This window comes from Sapajus apella, unplaced genomic scaffold, assembly GCF_009761245.1.
Source record: "Sapajus apella isolate SASKATOON/1434 unplaced genomic scaffold, GSC_monkey_1.0 scaffold10, whole genome shotgun sequence".
NCBI classification, from domain to species: Eukaryota; Metazoa; Chordata; class Mammalia; order Primates; family Cebidae; genus Sapajus; species Sapajus apella.
In genome coordinates, this window is record NW_022436950.1 from 4,537,411 (window position 1) to 4,553,534 (window position 16,124).

At 48.0% G+C, this 16,124-nt stretch overlaps 1 protein-coding gene across 12 annotated transcripts in view; it reads right to left on the reverse strand.

Annotated features, from left to right (window-relative positions):
• Nucleotides 1-16,124, reverse strand: part of AGAP1 (ArfGAP with GTPase domain, ankyrin repeat and PH domain 1) — a 616,003-nt gene that overhangs the window by 350,723 nt on the left and 249,156 nt on the right. The window lies entirely within an intron of this gene.

A 16,124-nucleotide genomic window follows, 5' to 3' on the forward strand; every position in this document is an offset into this window, starting at 1 on the left:
ATTTTCTGCAACTGGGTGAAGATCATGCAAACCTTGCCATTAGAGGAAAAAGAAAACTCAAAGCAGAAAAGACTTGGCCACGCCCTGCTCAGCAGCCCAGGCATGTCCTGGCTCTCGTGGGTTGAAGAGACAGACCCAACTCTGTGTGCAGGTGACAAGGGACTGCACCACCTGCCACTGATCCTAGCAGTGCTCCTGGCAGGCACCGTCCGGGGACTGAGGGACAAAAGGCACGCCCGGCCCCCACGGCAGCAGCGACAGGACTGTGCCATGGAGCTACGGGGGATGGGCACCAAGAACCCAGAAGAGGGAAAATACCCAGAAAAACAATACTGAGTCTGTGATTGGATATATTTCTCATTTGAGGTCCTGAAAATAAATACAGTTAGTCCCATTTTACAAATATAGAAATTGAAAATGTTCTAATCTAAGATGCTACAATTTCTCAAATTCAAATGAATCTTATGTAATGGGAGAAAATAAAGAGGGAAGACAATAAATAAATGAACACTAGCAGGGAAATGCCCTGTATCTTAGGTGAAAAAAACCAAGAGGCAAAAGAAGAAAAAAACCTTCAAGAAACTAAAGACGCTGGCCAAGCACAGTGGCTCACATTTGTAATCCTAGCACTTTGGGAGGCTAAGGCAGATGGAATGCTTGAGGACAGGAGCTCGAAACCAGCCTGGCCAACAGGGTGAAACCCTGTCTCTACTAAAAATACAAAAATTAGCTGGGCATGATGGCGCAAGTGCCTGTAGTCCCAGCTACTCAGGAGGCTAAGGCAGGGGAATTGCTTCAACTGGGTGTTGGAGGTTGCAGTGAGTCGAGATTGCACCACTGCACTCCAGCCCGGGCAACAGAGAATGATGGGCTAAATAGTAAGTCCTTTGATTATACTCCATAAAGAAGCAGCAGGCCAGGGCACGGTGGCTCACACCTGTAATCCCAGCACTTTGGGAGGCTAAGGCGGGTGAGTTTGAGACCAGCCTGGCCAACATGTGAGCCAAGACTGTGCCAATGCACTCCAGCCTGGGTGAAAGTGCAAAACTCCATCTAAAAAAAAAAAAATAGCCAGCATGGTGGCATGCACATGTAATCCAAGCTACTCGAGAGGCTGAGGCATGAGAATCGCTTGATCCCAGGAGGTAGAGGTTGCAGTGAGTTGAGATCATACCACTGCACTCCAGCCTGGGCTGCAGGGCCAGACTCCACCTCAAAAAAAGAGAAAAAAAAAAAAAATAAGAAAAATCTTTGTATCGTTGGCCAACTTTTGTTTCTTCTGTAAAGTTACATGCAGGGCAAAAATCACAGAATATATAACCACAGAATGTGGACTTCTTTAACCACAGAATATAAAAGTTGATCTTTATAATTTTGTTCTCCTCCTCATTCCAGTAAATGAAACTTTTTTTACTTCTGCACTCGTGCTGCTGATCCAGTAACTTCACAGCTTTATGGAGTGTATCTTATTACAGGTCTAAATGGTCTCTTAAACCAGTGTGTTAGTTTTATTATGTCTGTATTCTCCATGGTGACAGCGAAAAGAAAAAACAGGTGCATAAGAATAATCCTTAGACGCGCGTTCGGTGCCCCCTAGTGGCAGTTTACTAAATTACAACAGTACTTGAATGCATCCAATGTGCTTCATGGGCCACGTGGTCGGTCTAGCTCAGACCTTGGCAGAGATCCAACGTCCTGTTACATATTCTGCTACAGAAAATGCTGTGTGAATGAGTTTTTATTAGTCAGCTTACAAAAATTAATCTGTGTTGATCATCATACTGCATTTAACCCAAGAACCCTCGGCGTTAAAATGGCTTAAATTTTATTAAAAATATAATTTAAAAGAGCATTTTGGCTCTCTACAGAGTTTTTAAATGTAAACAATGGTTTCTAAGTACAACATTCACAAAACAAGAAAAAAAACCATGCAGCCAAAGACCCAGACCTAATTTCTAGCACCTGCCTTGCTACTAAACACACTCTCTGACAAGATCGGTCCTGTCCACCTGTGAAGGGAAGGGTGGAGCTAGATGCAGTCTCAGTCTTTCCAGTCCTGAAATTCTACACATCTATAGGTCAGGACAGAAACACCAGCGCTACCTTGGATTTTTCATTTAATAATGAAATCTTGGTGCAGGCAGGGGAGTATTTCCTAGTATCCAGATGACTGTGTCGGAGTTCAGTATTTTTTCTTACAGTTTACACACAAAATTAAATGAGGGAGTTTTCTGAAACGCCAGAATTCACAGACCATACTGTGGCTGCACTTGGAATACAGCTGGCTGGGGACGGGTCACAGCCCCTCCTGCGGAAGTAGACATGTATGAGGCAAAGTGCCGCCGAACATTTAGCGGGGAGGTGATTTCTCAGCCCAGGGAGAAGGAACACGTGGTGCGGTCCCCCCTTTGGCTGCGCTCACGGCACCAGGACTGATTACACAGCAGCGAGCCAGATGATCCCCCAAACGAACACTGTGTAGCTCCTCTTGTTAGGCTGGACTGCTGTTGATTAGTTATGTCTGACTAAAAAGTACAGGCACATGTTCCCACTGGAGGGGCCAGGCCTGTGGGGACAGTGTGAGACTAGCGCCCATGGGGAAGGCAAAGCAGCCCGCCACTGGCATGCCCAGATGCCTCCATCCCACGGGCGCTCCCAGGTACCTCTCTCCATCCCATGGGTGTTTCCAGGTGACCCCATCCCACAGACACTCCCAGGTACTCCCATCCCATGGGCGCTCCCGGGTACCCACCATCTCATGGAGGCTCCCCTGTAACCCCCATCCCAACGGCACTCTCAGGTACCCCATCCCATGATGCTCTCAGGTGCCCTCATCCCATGGAGCCTTCTAGATGCCCCCATCCCATGGGCACTCCCAGGTGCCCACATCCAAGAGGTGCTTCCAGGTGCCCCCATCCCACAGGTGCTCCCGGGTACCCCCATCCCATGGATGCTTCCAGGTACCCCCATCCCACGGATGCTTCCAGGTACCCCCATCCCACGGATGCTTCCAGGTACCCCCATCCCACGGATGCTTCCAGGTACCCTCATCCTACAGGTGCTCCCAGGTGCCCCCATCCCAAGGAGGCTTCTAGATGCCCCCATCCCATGGGCTCTCCCAGGTGCCCCCATCCCACGGATGCTTCCAGGTACCCTCATCCCACAGGTGCTCCCATGTGCCCCCATCCGGTGTGGGAACATGCAGGCAGGCAAGCCGACCTAGGATGCCACAGAGATGAGGAGGTATGTTTGGGTTTTAATTATTTCACTGTTGTGGCAGTGACCTGTCAGTGACTGACTTCTGAAATCTTGATATTTCACTCATGGATTAACAAAGACTTCTATCACCAGAGCAGGGGATGTGCTTTAGATGCCTGGGAAACATTAGTCTACATGACCAAGGTCCCCAGTCCTTGGTGGGGAAAATGAGGAGAAGCAGAAAAGGAATAAACATAGGGAATGGGGAAGCAGCTGAAGCAACCATGGCAGGCCATAGCTATTACCCGAACTCAGCTTCTGAGTGTGCAAATGGAGGGGAGAGAGGCGTTCTCAAGCCGCTCAGAGCACCAACAACGTAGAGCTAAGCGGGGGCCATGCTCAGGGGATTGGGAGTTCTGCTTTCTCTTTGCCCCCCTTGAAGTATACTTCAGATATTTGTCTCTTAAGGTGCCCACATGCCAATAAAAGCGCCTATCAACCAGTCGGAAGAGCTTACGGAAGCACGGCACTTCCGCTGTGAAGTTCACCACTTCTCAGCCTCCTGAGTAGCAGGTGCCCACCACCATGCCTAGCTAATTTTTTTTGTATTTTTAGTAGAGATGGGGTTTCTACTAAACCCCATTTCTACCTGAGGTCAGGAGTTCAAAGCCAGGCTGGTCTTGAACTCCTGACCTCAAGTGACCCAGCTGCTTCAGCCTCCCAAAGTGCTGGGATTACAGGCATGAGCCACTACACCTGGCCTATTTTTCTTTTCTTTTCTTTTTTTTTTTTTTTTTGAGACGGAGTTTCGCTCTTGTTACCCAGGCTGGAGTGCAATGGCGCGATCTCGGCTCACCGCAACCTCCGCCTCCCGGGTTCAGGCAATTCTCCTGCCTCAGCCTCCTGAGTAGCTGGGATTACAGGCACGTGCCACCATGCCCAGCTAATTTTTTGTATTTTTAGTAGAGACGGGGTTTCACCATGTTGACCAGGATGGTCTCGATCTCTTGACCTCGTGATCCACCCGCCTCGGCCTCCCAAAGTGCTGGGATTACAGGTGTGAGCCACCGCGCCCGGCTGGCCTATTTTTCTTTTACAGAAACAAATCTGAAATCCACTCTTCACAGCTGACTTTTGCTTCCATCAGGGAAGACTGATAAGGCTGCAGGTGCATCACTCTGCTCCTCACAACGCTTCCAGCAGCTCTGCATTCAATACAGAAACTAACCCCAGATTCCAGAGCCCAATCTTTATGGATGCCCACAATCTGCTCGGAGCCCGAATTCCTCACATGCTCTTGGAGCCAGGGCCTGGTCAGGCTCATCCTGCAAGTACCATGCAAAAAATATCAGAGTCCATGAGACAAAGCCACACCTTCCCAGATTAAAGAACTTAAGGATTACTTTTCCCTGTTTTTCACGCTGACAACCTAGTGGTATGTGGGCGGCCCCTGAGTGATGTCTACGTAGAAAAAAGGACCCTGTGGCTATATCCATATTCTCTAAGGAAAAGGAAATATTACAAAAGACTTCCACCGACCTGGAAAACATCAGCTACAGACTGTAACAACTTCTGATTATCCTAGTTAAGTAATACTCTCTTATTCTTTTGATCAGAGATTCCATGGAGGGTTAACTAGGTCAAAAAGTACATAACTACTTAATCATTTTAAAAACATTAGAAAGAGCAGAATGCCGTGGCATTATGAACAGATTATGAACAAAAATAAAAGCCATTTGTATGCATTAATGATACATCAAGCTAATTCAAGCTGGCTAAAGTCATTAGAGAGAAGTCCTAGGGCAAAACACAGCTATGATGCTGCAGTGCAGAAAAGTATTAAAATAACCATTTTCTATGTCATTGATAAAATTAATTCTATGAGCAAAAGAGATGAGTCTTAACATGAAAATCAAAATAGAGAACATTTGCTAATAGTGTGTTTAATGATCTAATGTTGGCAGCGTGAGAGTTAATTCAGGCATTTCTCTGAACACGTATGAGCATCTGTGCACACTGAACATTTCCAGTAAGAGAAGCACAGCAGGAAAAATCCCAGACTTAGGGTAAGAAATTGCCGGAAGAGACCACAGCCTCCATTAACACAGTATTCTACAACACTACAACATAAAAATTTGTTCATTGTCTCTGGTTGTTTATAGTATTATCAACCTTGATTAAGATTTTAAGATACCTTTTCCCTGCTACTTCTGAAAGAATAAAAATTCCTTTCCTTATAGGTTCCTTCGATGTCATTCTCTCCTGTTTCATACCTGACTCCACACTGGTAAGGCCAGCAGGTGCAACCTGTGCAATACGGAGCACAATGATAAGGAAGATATTCCCTCCCCCACCTATACATTTTCATATCGAATGGCTGGTGTCAAGCAAAATCTAACCTGACAGACTGAGAGAGAATCCTTTAAAAGTCAGGCTGCTGGGAGTGATGGCTAACACCTTCCCATCACTTTGGACGGCTGACATGGGAGGATCACTTGAGACCAGGAGCTGGAGACTAGATTGGGCAATAAATCGAGACCCCCCCCCGCAATCCCTACGAAAATTTTTGAAAAATGAGCTGGGCATGATGGCATGCATCTGTAGTGCTAGCTACTCAGGAGGCTGAGGCGGGAGGATGGCTTGAGCCCAAGACTCTGAAACTGCAGTGAGCTACGATCACGCCACTGCACTCCAGCCTGGGTGACAGAGCGAGACCCTCTCTCAATTAAGAAATCATAATGAAAGGAAGGGGCAACTCCAAAAAAGAAATGAGCTGATTTCACATTTATAAAATGAAATCATGAGATAATATTCAAAAACACTTGGACCATTTAAGGATAATCACCTCAAGCACATTCTTAAATTAGTGCTGAAAAATGTTTAGTGTAGCTTTGTAACGAACTGTCTCTTATACATTTGTATTTATTTATTTTATTATTATTTTTTGAGACGAAGTCTCACTCCATCGCCCAGACTGGAGTGCAGTGGCACAATCTCGGCTCATTGTAACCTCCACTCCCTGGGTTCAAGCTTGGCTAATTTTTGTATTTCTAGTAGAGACGGGGTTTTGGCTTGTTGGCCAGGCTGGTCTCGTACTTCTGACCTCAAGTGATTCACCCACTTTGGCCTCTCGAAGTGCTGAGATCACAGCTGTGAGTCTCCATGCCTGGCCCACCTTATGTATTTGTGTTTATTGAGTACGTCTGGAAGGTTTTTGTCTCAGCTTATGTGCCAGAGACTTTGCTCATCAGTGAAACATGTGCTTTTAGAGCTTCACAAGAGTAAGAATTTTGCAACTCAAGTTAATTTTTTTAATAAAAATACTAACTCAAAAGCATTTTTCATTTTGTTGGATTTTTTTAAACCTCTGAATGTATGTTTTACTATATACAAAAAAGCTTTATTTTAGTTTTGGAATTAAGTCACTATTTCATTTTATAATTTAACTCTGTTACAGAAAAAGCTTCTTTGGTTAAGAACTGAATCTGAAAATGCACATGAAGAAAGGAGTTGGCAACACCATGTTTCATAAGAACGATCACTATCAAACATTCGCGTATTTTCCCATCGAAACATAAACCAGGGATATAGCCTAAGAGAAAGACCCACACAAACCCACAAAGGCGTCTTCCTCACGCGCACACCCCACCGACGGGTTGAATCGCAAGTCTCCCTACAGTCAACTGCAGGTCGGGACCTCTCCCATCCGATGGGAGATCAGAAGCCCTGGGACAATCTGCAGCTCCTCACGTGCACCAGATGGCGTACATTAGAGGCTGCCGGGCAATGACATCAACGACCCTGGGGCTAATGACACCAGAACCAGCATCAAAACTGCCTTACAGGGCCGGTGCCATGGCTCGCGCCTAGAATCCCAGCACTTTGGGAGGCTGAGGCGGTCGGATAGCTTTGAGCTCAGGAGTCTAAGACTAGCCTGGGCAACGTGGCAAAACCCCATCTCCACTAAAAATACAAAAACTAGCTGGGTGTGGTGGCGCACGCCTATAATCCCAGCTGCATGGGAGGCTGAGGTGGGAGGATCGCTTAAGCCCAGAGGACAGAGGTTGCAGTGAACGGAGACAGCGTCACTGCACTCCAGCTTGTGTGACAGAGCGAGACGCTGTCTCAAAACAAAACAAAACCAGCATGCCATACATAACTTGATCATTTAACTCGAGGGAAACGTGAAGACTGCTTTCTGCTCAGCCCCCTACCCCTATGTGCATTGCTACCACATACGCGCTACCACAGCCTCAAACAGGTCACCTTTTCCACGTCATCTTTGTTCTTGGGAAATGCTAAAATATGAAACCCCTTCACGAAGTGTAATTTATGCAGCTGAACCTCTTTCATGCAGTCCTAATACACATCAACCACCCTTCTGTCCCAGGAAGTCTTAGAAATACGACTTTCAATGTGTCGAGGGGGTAGGGGTGCAGAGAGGGGGACAGTGATGGGCGCAGGTGCACAGCCGAGACAGCGGTAGAAAGCGGACGTGCTGGCCTGACCGCCGCCAGCTGCTCCATGTGCATCTGAGAGGAAGCATTTCCAACAGTGTCGTCCCAGCTGCAAACTAGGCCTGATGAGATCCACTATCCTGCTTCACAAGCCGTGACATCGTCATATAATTATCAGTTACTACCAGGAGTGATTAAAAAATGGACAATGACTCATTAATTCACCTTTTCAACATATATTAAGTGTCTAATGTACACATATACATGGCTTGCTTTCAAATGTAAAAAAATCTTATTTTTTAAAGTATTACTTGGCCGGGCGCGGTGGCTCAAGCCTGTAATCCCAGCACTTTGGGAGGCCGAGGCGGGTGGATCACGAGGTCAAGAGATCGAGACCATCCTGGTCAACATGGTGAAACCCCGTCTCTACTAAAAATACAAAAAATTAGCTGGGCATGGTGGCGCGTGCCTGTAATCCCAGCTACTCAGGAGGCTGAGGCAGGAGAATTGCCTGAACCCAGGAGGCGGAGGCTGCGGTGAGCCGAGATTGCGCCATTGCACTCCAGCCTGGGTAACAAGAGCGAAACACCGTCTCAAAAAAAAATAAAAAATAAAAAATAAAATAAAATAAAGTATTACTTTGCTAACACACACACACGCATGCACTAATTCCAATCTAATATCTAATAAAGAAGAAAAGAAAAAACAGCAACGAAAAACAGGCCACTTTGACAATGAAAATTAATCTGGTTTCAGGAAAGAATGGAATAGGCCTAACTGATGTATCTTTTAACAGCACAAAGACTGTGGTGTCAGCAAAACAGGATGGTCCAAGATGATGCAGGAACCAGGAGAAAAGGCCCAGATGGGTGTTACATTTACGGACACGTGAGTAGCAACAGGTCACAAAATGGGCTTGTTACACAGCTACCCTTGTTCTGGATACTCCTGTAATTAGCACCTGGCAGCTGCAGACATTTAATGTGAGATGGGGTTCTTTGTACATCAGGTTTTTTTTTTTTTCTTGAGATGGAGTCTCACTCTGTCGCCCAGGCTGGAGTGCCGTGGTGCGATCTTGGCTCACTGCAACTGCCATCTCCAGGGTTCAAGCAGTTCTCCTGCCTCAGCCTCCTGAGAAGCTGGGATTACATGCGTGTGCCACCACACCTGGCTAATTTAGGTATTTTTAGTAGAGACAGGGTTTCATCATGTTGGTCAGGCTGGTCTCGAACTCCTGACCTCATGATTTGCCTGCCTCAGCCTCCCAAAGTGCTGGGATTTCAGGTGTGAGCCACTGAGCCCATCAGTACACCAGGATTTCAATCTCTGGAAGCAAAGGATCAAGAGCACACTGAGGCTCCCTGACTTCCCACACAACCTTGGTAAAGTCACCCAACCTCTGCCAGCTCGGGCTCTCAGCATGGGTTAGGTATGCCCAGGTGAGCTGTTACCCGGAAGGGACAAATGAAATGGCTTCTATAAACGTGCTTTCCAGAACGTTAATTGCAACACAAACATAAAAAGCTAGGGGCAATGATGTCAAAGGGCCGACATAGATTTGCCTAGACCAGAACCTACTCTGCCAGATCAATACCTGTCGGCCAGGACAATGTACACAGCATGTCATCAGAGGAAGCCCTAAGAAGCCAAAAGGCTGTGGCCACGCTAGCACCTGGCACACAGAGCCCTTCCAGCACCCCTGCCTGGCTTTCCCATACACCTAGAACCCACTGTCCCTCCCTACACAAATAACGCAGGTCTGCTCTAGGACAAACGTCTCCTACGTGAGATCACCAAGCTCGCCGTGGAGACCGTGCAGCAGAGAGATGATCATTTGCAACTTACCTCTTTGACATGGACCTCGACCTGGTCTAATAACTATTATCAGAGTCAAAGTTCTGCATGTAGGTTTTCCTATGGTCGTCTGAACACACGCTTAAGAAGCTGTTGAAGTTTTGGTGGGGGGCATGCCTAGCCCAGTACATATCATATACATAATGGGATGCCCTGAATTGGGATTTAACAATTGACTAGGATGTTCAGAAAATGATGCAAGAGTATTAAATTCCATATACCAGCAGTCCCCGACCTTTTTGGCACCAAGGACTGGTTTCACGGAAAACAATTTTTCCAGGAAGCAGGCATTGGGGGACAGGTGGGAGACGGGGATGGTTTCAGGGTGAAACTGTTCCCCCTCAGATCGTCAGGCATTAGATTCTCACAGGGAGCGCATGACCTAGATCCCACACACGTGCAGTTCACACAGGGCTGGTGCTCCTAGGAGAATCTAATGCAGGCTGATCTCACAGGAGGTGGAGCTCAGGTGGTCCTGCTCCCTCACATGCCAGCCGCTCACCTCCTGCTGTGCGGCCTGACCGGGACCCCTGCTGTATACAAAACATGCTGGGATGCAAATACACAATCCATATATAAAACAACACTGCCTACAATTCGGACACATCTTTATCAGCTCCTTCTAGGCGAGGGGGGGTGAAGGGAGAGGGCATAAAGCTGCCTGGAGAAGAAGAAAGGAAAACAGTTCTTCGTCCCACCATTAGGTGACACTCCTGATCCCCTATGAAGGGGAAACCCCTCTTTCTTTAGCTATCAGACTCCTGATCCCCTATGAAGGGGAAACCCCTCTTTCTTTAGCTATCAGGGGCCTTTAAAATCCCACACGCCATACACCTACTACAAAGATAACATAATTTAACAATCATATGCTATGCCCAGTAAAAGTTAGGGTGTACTGTCTTTAAACGTCAAAACAAACAACAGAAACCTGACCCTGTCTCCCACTGAGGTTGAACAGATGCTGGGACACAGGCCCCTGTGCTCCTCTAGGGCACTGCCACCCGCACAACAAGCTACCAACATGCTACTCAGGCAGACGAGAAACTCAAATGCATTTGAAGACAGACTACATGCACGCTGTCCACAACGCAGCTGCAGGGAACCACAGTGCTGAACACAACATCTCCAAGAATACAGAGGCCGAGCCCGCTCTTCCTCCCAAGATACACGTGCGATGCTCAAAGCGACCTTGTCGCTACCTACACAGGGCCTGCTACCACCTTGAATGTGACCTTCTGGGAGGGGCATTTATTTTTGTAGCTAAGTTATAACTATTTTAGGTGACCTTTTAGCATGTAGGCTGAAAAACCCTGTCACCAACCCCACACCCTTCCTGACCGTCCAGAGACCTGACTACAGTGTCATGTCAGACATGCCTCTGTCCGGGAGAGCTGCTGCCACGCGGAAAGCTGATTCTTCATACGAAGTGGGAGAAATGGCTCTTTAAAAAAGAATGGTAGGCTGGGTGCAGTGGGTCATGCCTGTAATCCCAGCACTTTGGAAGGCCAAGGCTGGAGGATCACTTGAGGCCAGGATTTCAAGACCGACCTAGCCAACATGGCAAAAACTCAACTCTACTAAATATACAAAAAATGAGCTGGGCATGGTGGTGCACGCCGGTAATCCTAGCTACGCAGGAGGCAGAGCCCACACGTCAACCCCGCCCAGCCCCCAGCGTCTCCCTCCCCCAGGGCTCTGCTTGAAACTGAGAGGTGGAGGTTACAGTGAGCCTACATAGTGCCACTGCACTCCAACCTGGGTGACAGAGACCCTGCCTCAAAAAGGAAGGGATGAAGGGGAGGAGGAAGGAAGGGAAGAAGAAAGGGAGGGAGGGAAGGAGGGGAAGGATCGCAGTAGCAGAGATCTCATTAGATTCTCACAAGGAGCGCATGACCTCAAAAAGCCCTACAAGGAATGAACTTCATTTTTTTGTTCTCCCTCGTCCAGGCCCTAGGAGAACAAATGAACAGGGACTTTCAAAAAATATAATGCCAAACAGATAAATCACCATTCTAACTTAAAAAATAGAAAAACCTGCAAACAGGCCATTTCCCAGATGCTGCAAGAAGCAGACAGAGCCACACAGAGTCTGGCAGGCGCAGCGCTGCTGGCTGTGGGATGACCCAGGAACAAGGGCCCTGTGCAGCCCCCGAAGACCCTAGGTGTCAAGCCCACACGTCCAGCCTGCGCAGCCCCCAGCGTCTCCCTCCCCCAGGGCTCTGCTGAGAATGCAAACAGATGGGTAACCACGGCCACGGTCCACGGCCACAGTCGGGTTCAGCCGCCAAGGTCAAGCAGAAACCATCCTGGCCTGCCCATGAGACGCCCAAACTCGCCAGCGAGAAGCGAGGATGCTCCCGGGCTGCTGGGAAGGACACCCAGAAAGCAGCCTGGGCTGCCACACTTCTTCTGCACCCCTGCGCAAGACACAAGGTCATGTTTCTGGGTGAATGTTTGATGTTTACCCTCTTTGGTGGACCTTAACTTCATGGAGGAAGGGACCCTTCTGTGTTCCCCAATCCGCCTCTAGCCCCCAATCAGACGCACGGTGGGTGGGAAGCTGGTGCTCAGATGAGCCAGTGAGTGGACCCACGAACCCGCCTGCTGGCCTGCTTCCCAAAACCTAAAACCACCTGCCAGCAGCCATCTGGGAACCGCATGAATGAAAGAAAAGTAAACAGGACTACAAAAGTTAATGGAAAAGTAATACAATGTTTCCCCATTCATTTTTACAATTGTTACAAGGCAATAAGAAGTCAAATGCCAAAGAAGCAAAGTGCAGGTCCCTGGCCTTTTAAACAAACCTAGGTACAGAGCCATTCAGAAGTGCAGACCCTGCAGGGGGAGCAGAAGCACCTAGATTGCTTTTTAAATTTTATTTACAAGCCAAACATTATGTAGAAATTATGCGCTTTTCCTTTCTGTTCTCTTTCTACCATATATAGGTATAAAACGTAAATAAATGCTGGGCATGGGTGGCTCACGCCTGTAACCCCAGCGCTTTGGGAGCCTACTGCGGGTGGATCACCTGAGGTCAGGAGTTCAAGAACAGCCTGACCTACATGGTGAAATCCCGTCTCTATTAAAAATACAAAAATTAGCAGGGCATGGTGGCACGTGCCTGTAATCCCAGCTACTCGGAAGGCTGAGGCATGAGAATTGCTTGAACAGGGGCCCGGGAGGTGGAGGTTGCAGTGAGCCGAGATCTCACCACTGCACTCCAGTCTGGGCTACAGACTGAGACACCATTTCAAACAATAAATAAATAAACAAAGAAGCCCTGGGGCAAAAAAAAGAAGGCAGAGAGTCAGGCAGGGGCCCTGCTGGCTGGGCGCATCCCCCTCCAGGCCCTCCTCAGACCTGTTGGCAAGGCTGGTGTGTTCTTGAGGCCCCAGGGACCTGATTTGCTTCCATTTTCATGACAAAATGTTCCGGTGCTGTGGTTTAGTGACATGGGGGATCCAGACCAGGCTGTGTGCCTTTGGGTCAAGCCATGTAATTTCTCTGAGCCTCGATTTCTTCCACTTTATATAAACCTTACACTCTTTAACTGTCCTTGAGGATTTTCACTTCGTTATTAAGGATTGCTAAGTACTGAATAAAGCTCCTACTCAGCAACGACTTTTATCACTAACAATGAAAGTGTTTGTGATTTAAGTGAAAATATATATGCACATAAGAAACCATATATTATATAACTATTATATAAAATATGCAGAGTAACCCTGATTTTATTTTAAAAATGTATCTTCATATGAAAATACTTTGAGGACAAAAGAAATTGCAATAGTCACAAGTTGTAGCATCACAGGTTATTTCCTTTTTTAGAGTCCATAAAATACAAATACCTTTTTTTTTTTTTTTTTTTTTGAGACAGAGTCTCCCTCTGTCTCCCAGTCTTGCTGTCTCCCAGGCTGAAGGGCGGTGGTGTGATCTCGGCTCACTGCAACCTCTGCTCACTGTAATTGCTCCAGTTCAAGCGATTCTCCTGTCTCAGCCTCCTGAGTAGCTCAGATTACAAGCACCCACCACCACACCCAGCTAATTTTTTTTTTTGTAATTTTAATAGAGATGAGATTTTGCCATGTTGGCCAGGCTGGTCTTGATCTCCTGACCTCAGGTGATCCGCCTACCTCGGCCTCCCAAAGTGCTGGGATTACGGGCGTGAATCCCCATGCCTGGCCGAAATCCAAATACTTAATTCTAATGTATTATCTTTAAAATATGAAACTGTAATGGAACTCTCCCGTGCCTGTGAAAACAGACACTCAACACAGCATCACCTGGTGAGGTGTGACATGAGTGATCACAACAATGGAAATGTTTTATCTATTTCAAAATAACAATATTTAGAAGTCAGTCCTTATTCCCCCCTTGCCAACCCCCCAACGTGAAGAAAATGAAACACTTCCAACACAGAAGTGGCTGCCTGTCCTCTGCCTTGAACGTGCTGGGTGTGGTATGGAACTCAACCCAAATTCTTACACTGAAATCCTGACCCCCAGAGGATAAGAGGTAGGGCCTCTGCCAGGTGACTGGGTCACAAGGGTGGAGACCTGTGGTGGGTTAAGTGCCCTTATGGGAAGGGACAGGCAAGAGCTTGTGTCCTCTGTTTACTACTCAAGTACACAGCCCATCAAGAGGACGGCCTTAGGCATACAGCACACGGCTGGACCTGACGCCAGCACCTGACGCTGAGCTTCCCCTCCTCTGTAACTGGGAAAAGGAAAAGTTTGCTGTAGAAGCCACCGGGCCTTGTGACAGCAGCCAGAATGAACAAAGACAGGCTGTTTGGCAGGAAGGCACCTGACATCATCCTGACATCCTCCAGTATTAATTTATAACACTTTCATAAGAAGCATTCATCAATTTATGGAAAACTCGTATATGTTAACATGGAAAATATAAAAGTAAAGAGTTGGCCAGGCGTGGTGGCTCATGCCTGTAATCCCAGCACTTTGGGAGGCTGAGGTGGGCGGATCACGAGGTCAGGAGATGGACACCATCCTGGCCAACATGGTGAAACCGAGCGGAGATTCCGCCACTGCACTCCAGCCTGGGTGACAGAGCGAAACTCTGGTGGAGACTAAACTTATCCAGACAACTGAGCTTCAATCAGGCATCAGGGACCAGCAAGTTCTCTGAACGGGGCCAGAGAGTAAATATTCCAGGCTTCGCAGGCTGCAAAGACCCTCACCTCTGCTGTAATAGCTGGAGAGCGGCCCAAACCCTCTGCAGTCCACCCACACAAAGCATGGCTCTGCATCACAAAAAGTCTGTTTACAGCTGGGCCTGGTGGCTCATGCCTATAATCCTAGCACTTTGGGAGGCCACGGGGGCAGATGGCCTGAGCTCAGGACTTTGAGACCAACTTGGGCAACATGGTGAAAATCTCATCTCTACTAGAATACAAAAAATTAGCCAGGTATAGTGGTGTGTGCCTGTAATCCCAGCTACTGGGGAGGCTGAGGCACAAGAATTGCCTGAATCTGGGAGGCAGAGGTTGCAGTGAGCTGTGATCATGCCACTGCACTATAGGCTGGGCAACAGAGCAAGACTCTGTCTCAAAAAAAAAAAAAAAAAAAAAAAAAAAAAAAAGGAAGGAGAAGAAGGAAAGTCTGTTTATGAAAACAGGCAGCTGGCCTCATGCATGGGCCCGGGGGCCCTAGTCCGGGGACCCTTCGTCTACAATGCTTTACTTCCACATTCACAGGGGCCTCGGCTTTGCAGTGGCTGACACTGACCTTGCTCTGCCAGGGTGCACCTCTCACAAGAGCTCTGAGGGGCTCCCTTCACAGTTCCTCCAAGTCTCACTAACGTCTCACTAATGTTCGCCCGCATGGCTTGCGATGGATGAGGTTTGCTCCCCACAGGATGCTCTCAGGACAGAGGTGGCGCGAGGAGGCCGGGGATAAATGTTGAGTGGGGGGAAGAAGGGGCTGGGCTGTGGGACCCCAGCGACTTTGCGCTGCTTTTCAGGGGAACCCTGAGCTCCTTCGGCATCGGCACTGGAAAAGGCAAGAAGAAACGTAAGCGGTGAAGGACCAACTAGGGACGACATGCTGAAAAACAGGTAAGTATCTGAGAGGCAGAGACGCGCGGGAAGGGACGGCAGGCTTAGGAAGGAACCCAACTGCTTCAGGAAAGAAAACGCGAAGTGTGAGAGCTGGTGTCATCTTTGAAAGTCAGTTGAACAGTGAGCGTATAGAATCCCTACAATTTCATCTGAAGACTAACTGAAACATTTAAAAGGAAAACACAGGCTGCCCATTTGGAGGAAGTCCCAGGGACAGTCCTGCGGTCACTGCTTTCACAGCTTGTCTTCAGGGGCGGAGCACAGCGTGCCCTCCATCACCTCTGAGCGGCTCGACACTCTCCCCAGAGCCCGGGCGTGGCTGCCCTGCTCTGCTCCCGAAAACGCCCATGGCACCGGAAAGGTGACAGGTGCTCTGCCCCGATGGCTTTAAACCAGATGGGGAGAGGCCTCTACAAGTGATTCCCACCACTCCCACCAGCAATGGGACCCTCTGCCAGAACCAGGCTTCTCCCAAGCTTCCAACAAGAAAAGACTGGATTTAGAAATCTCAGTCCTAGCTGACCCCGGCCCTTCCTATC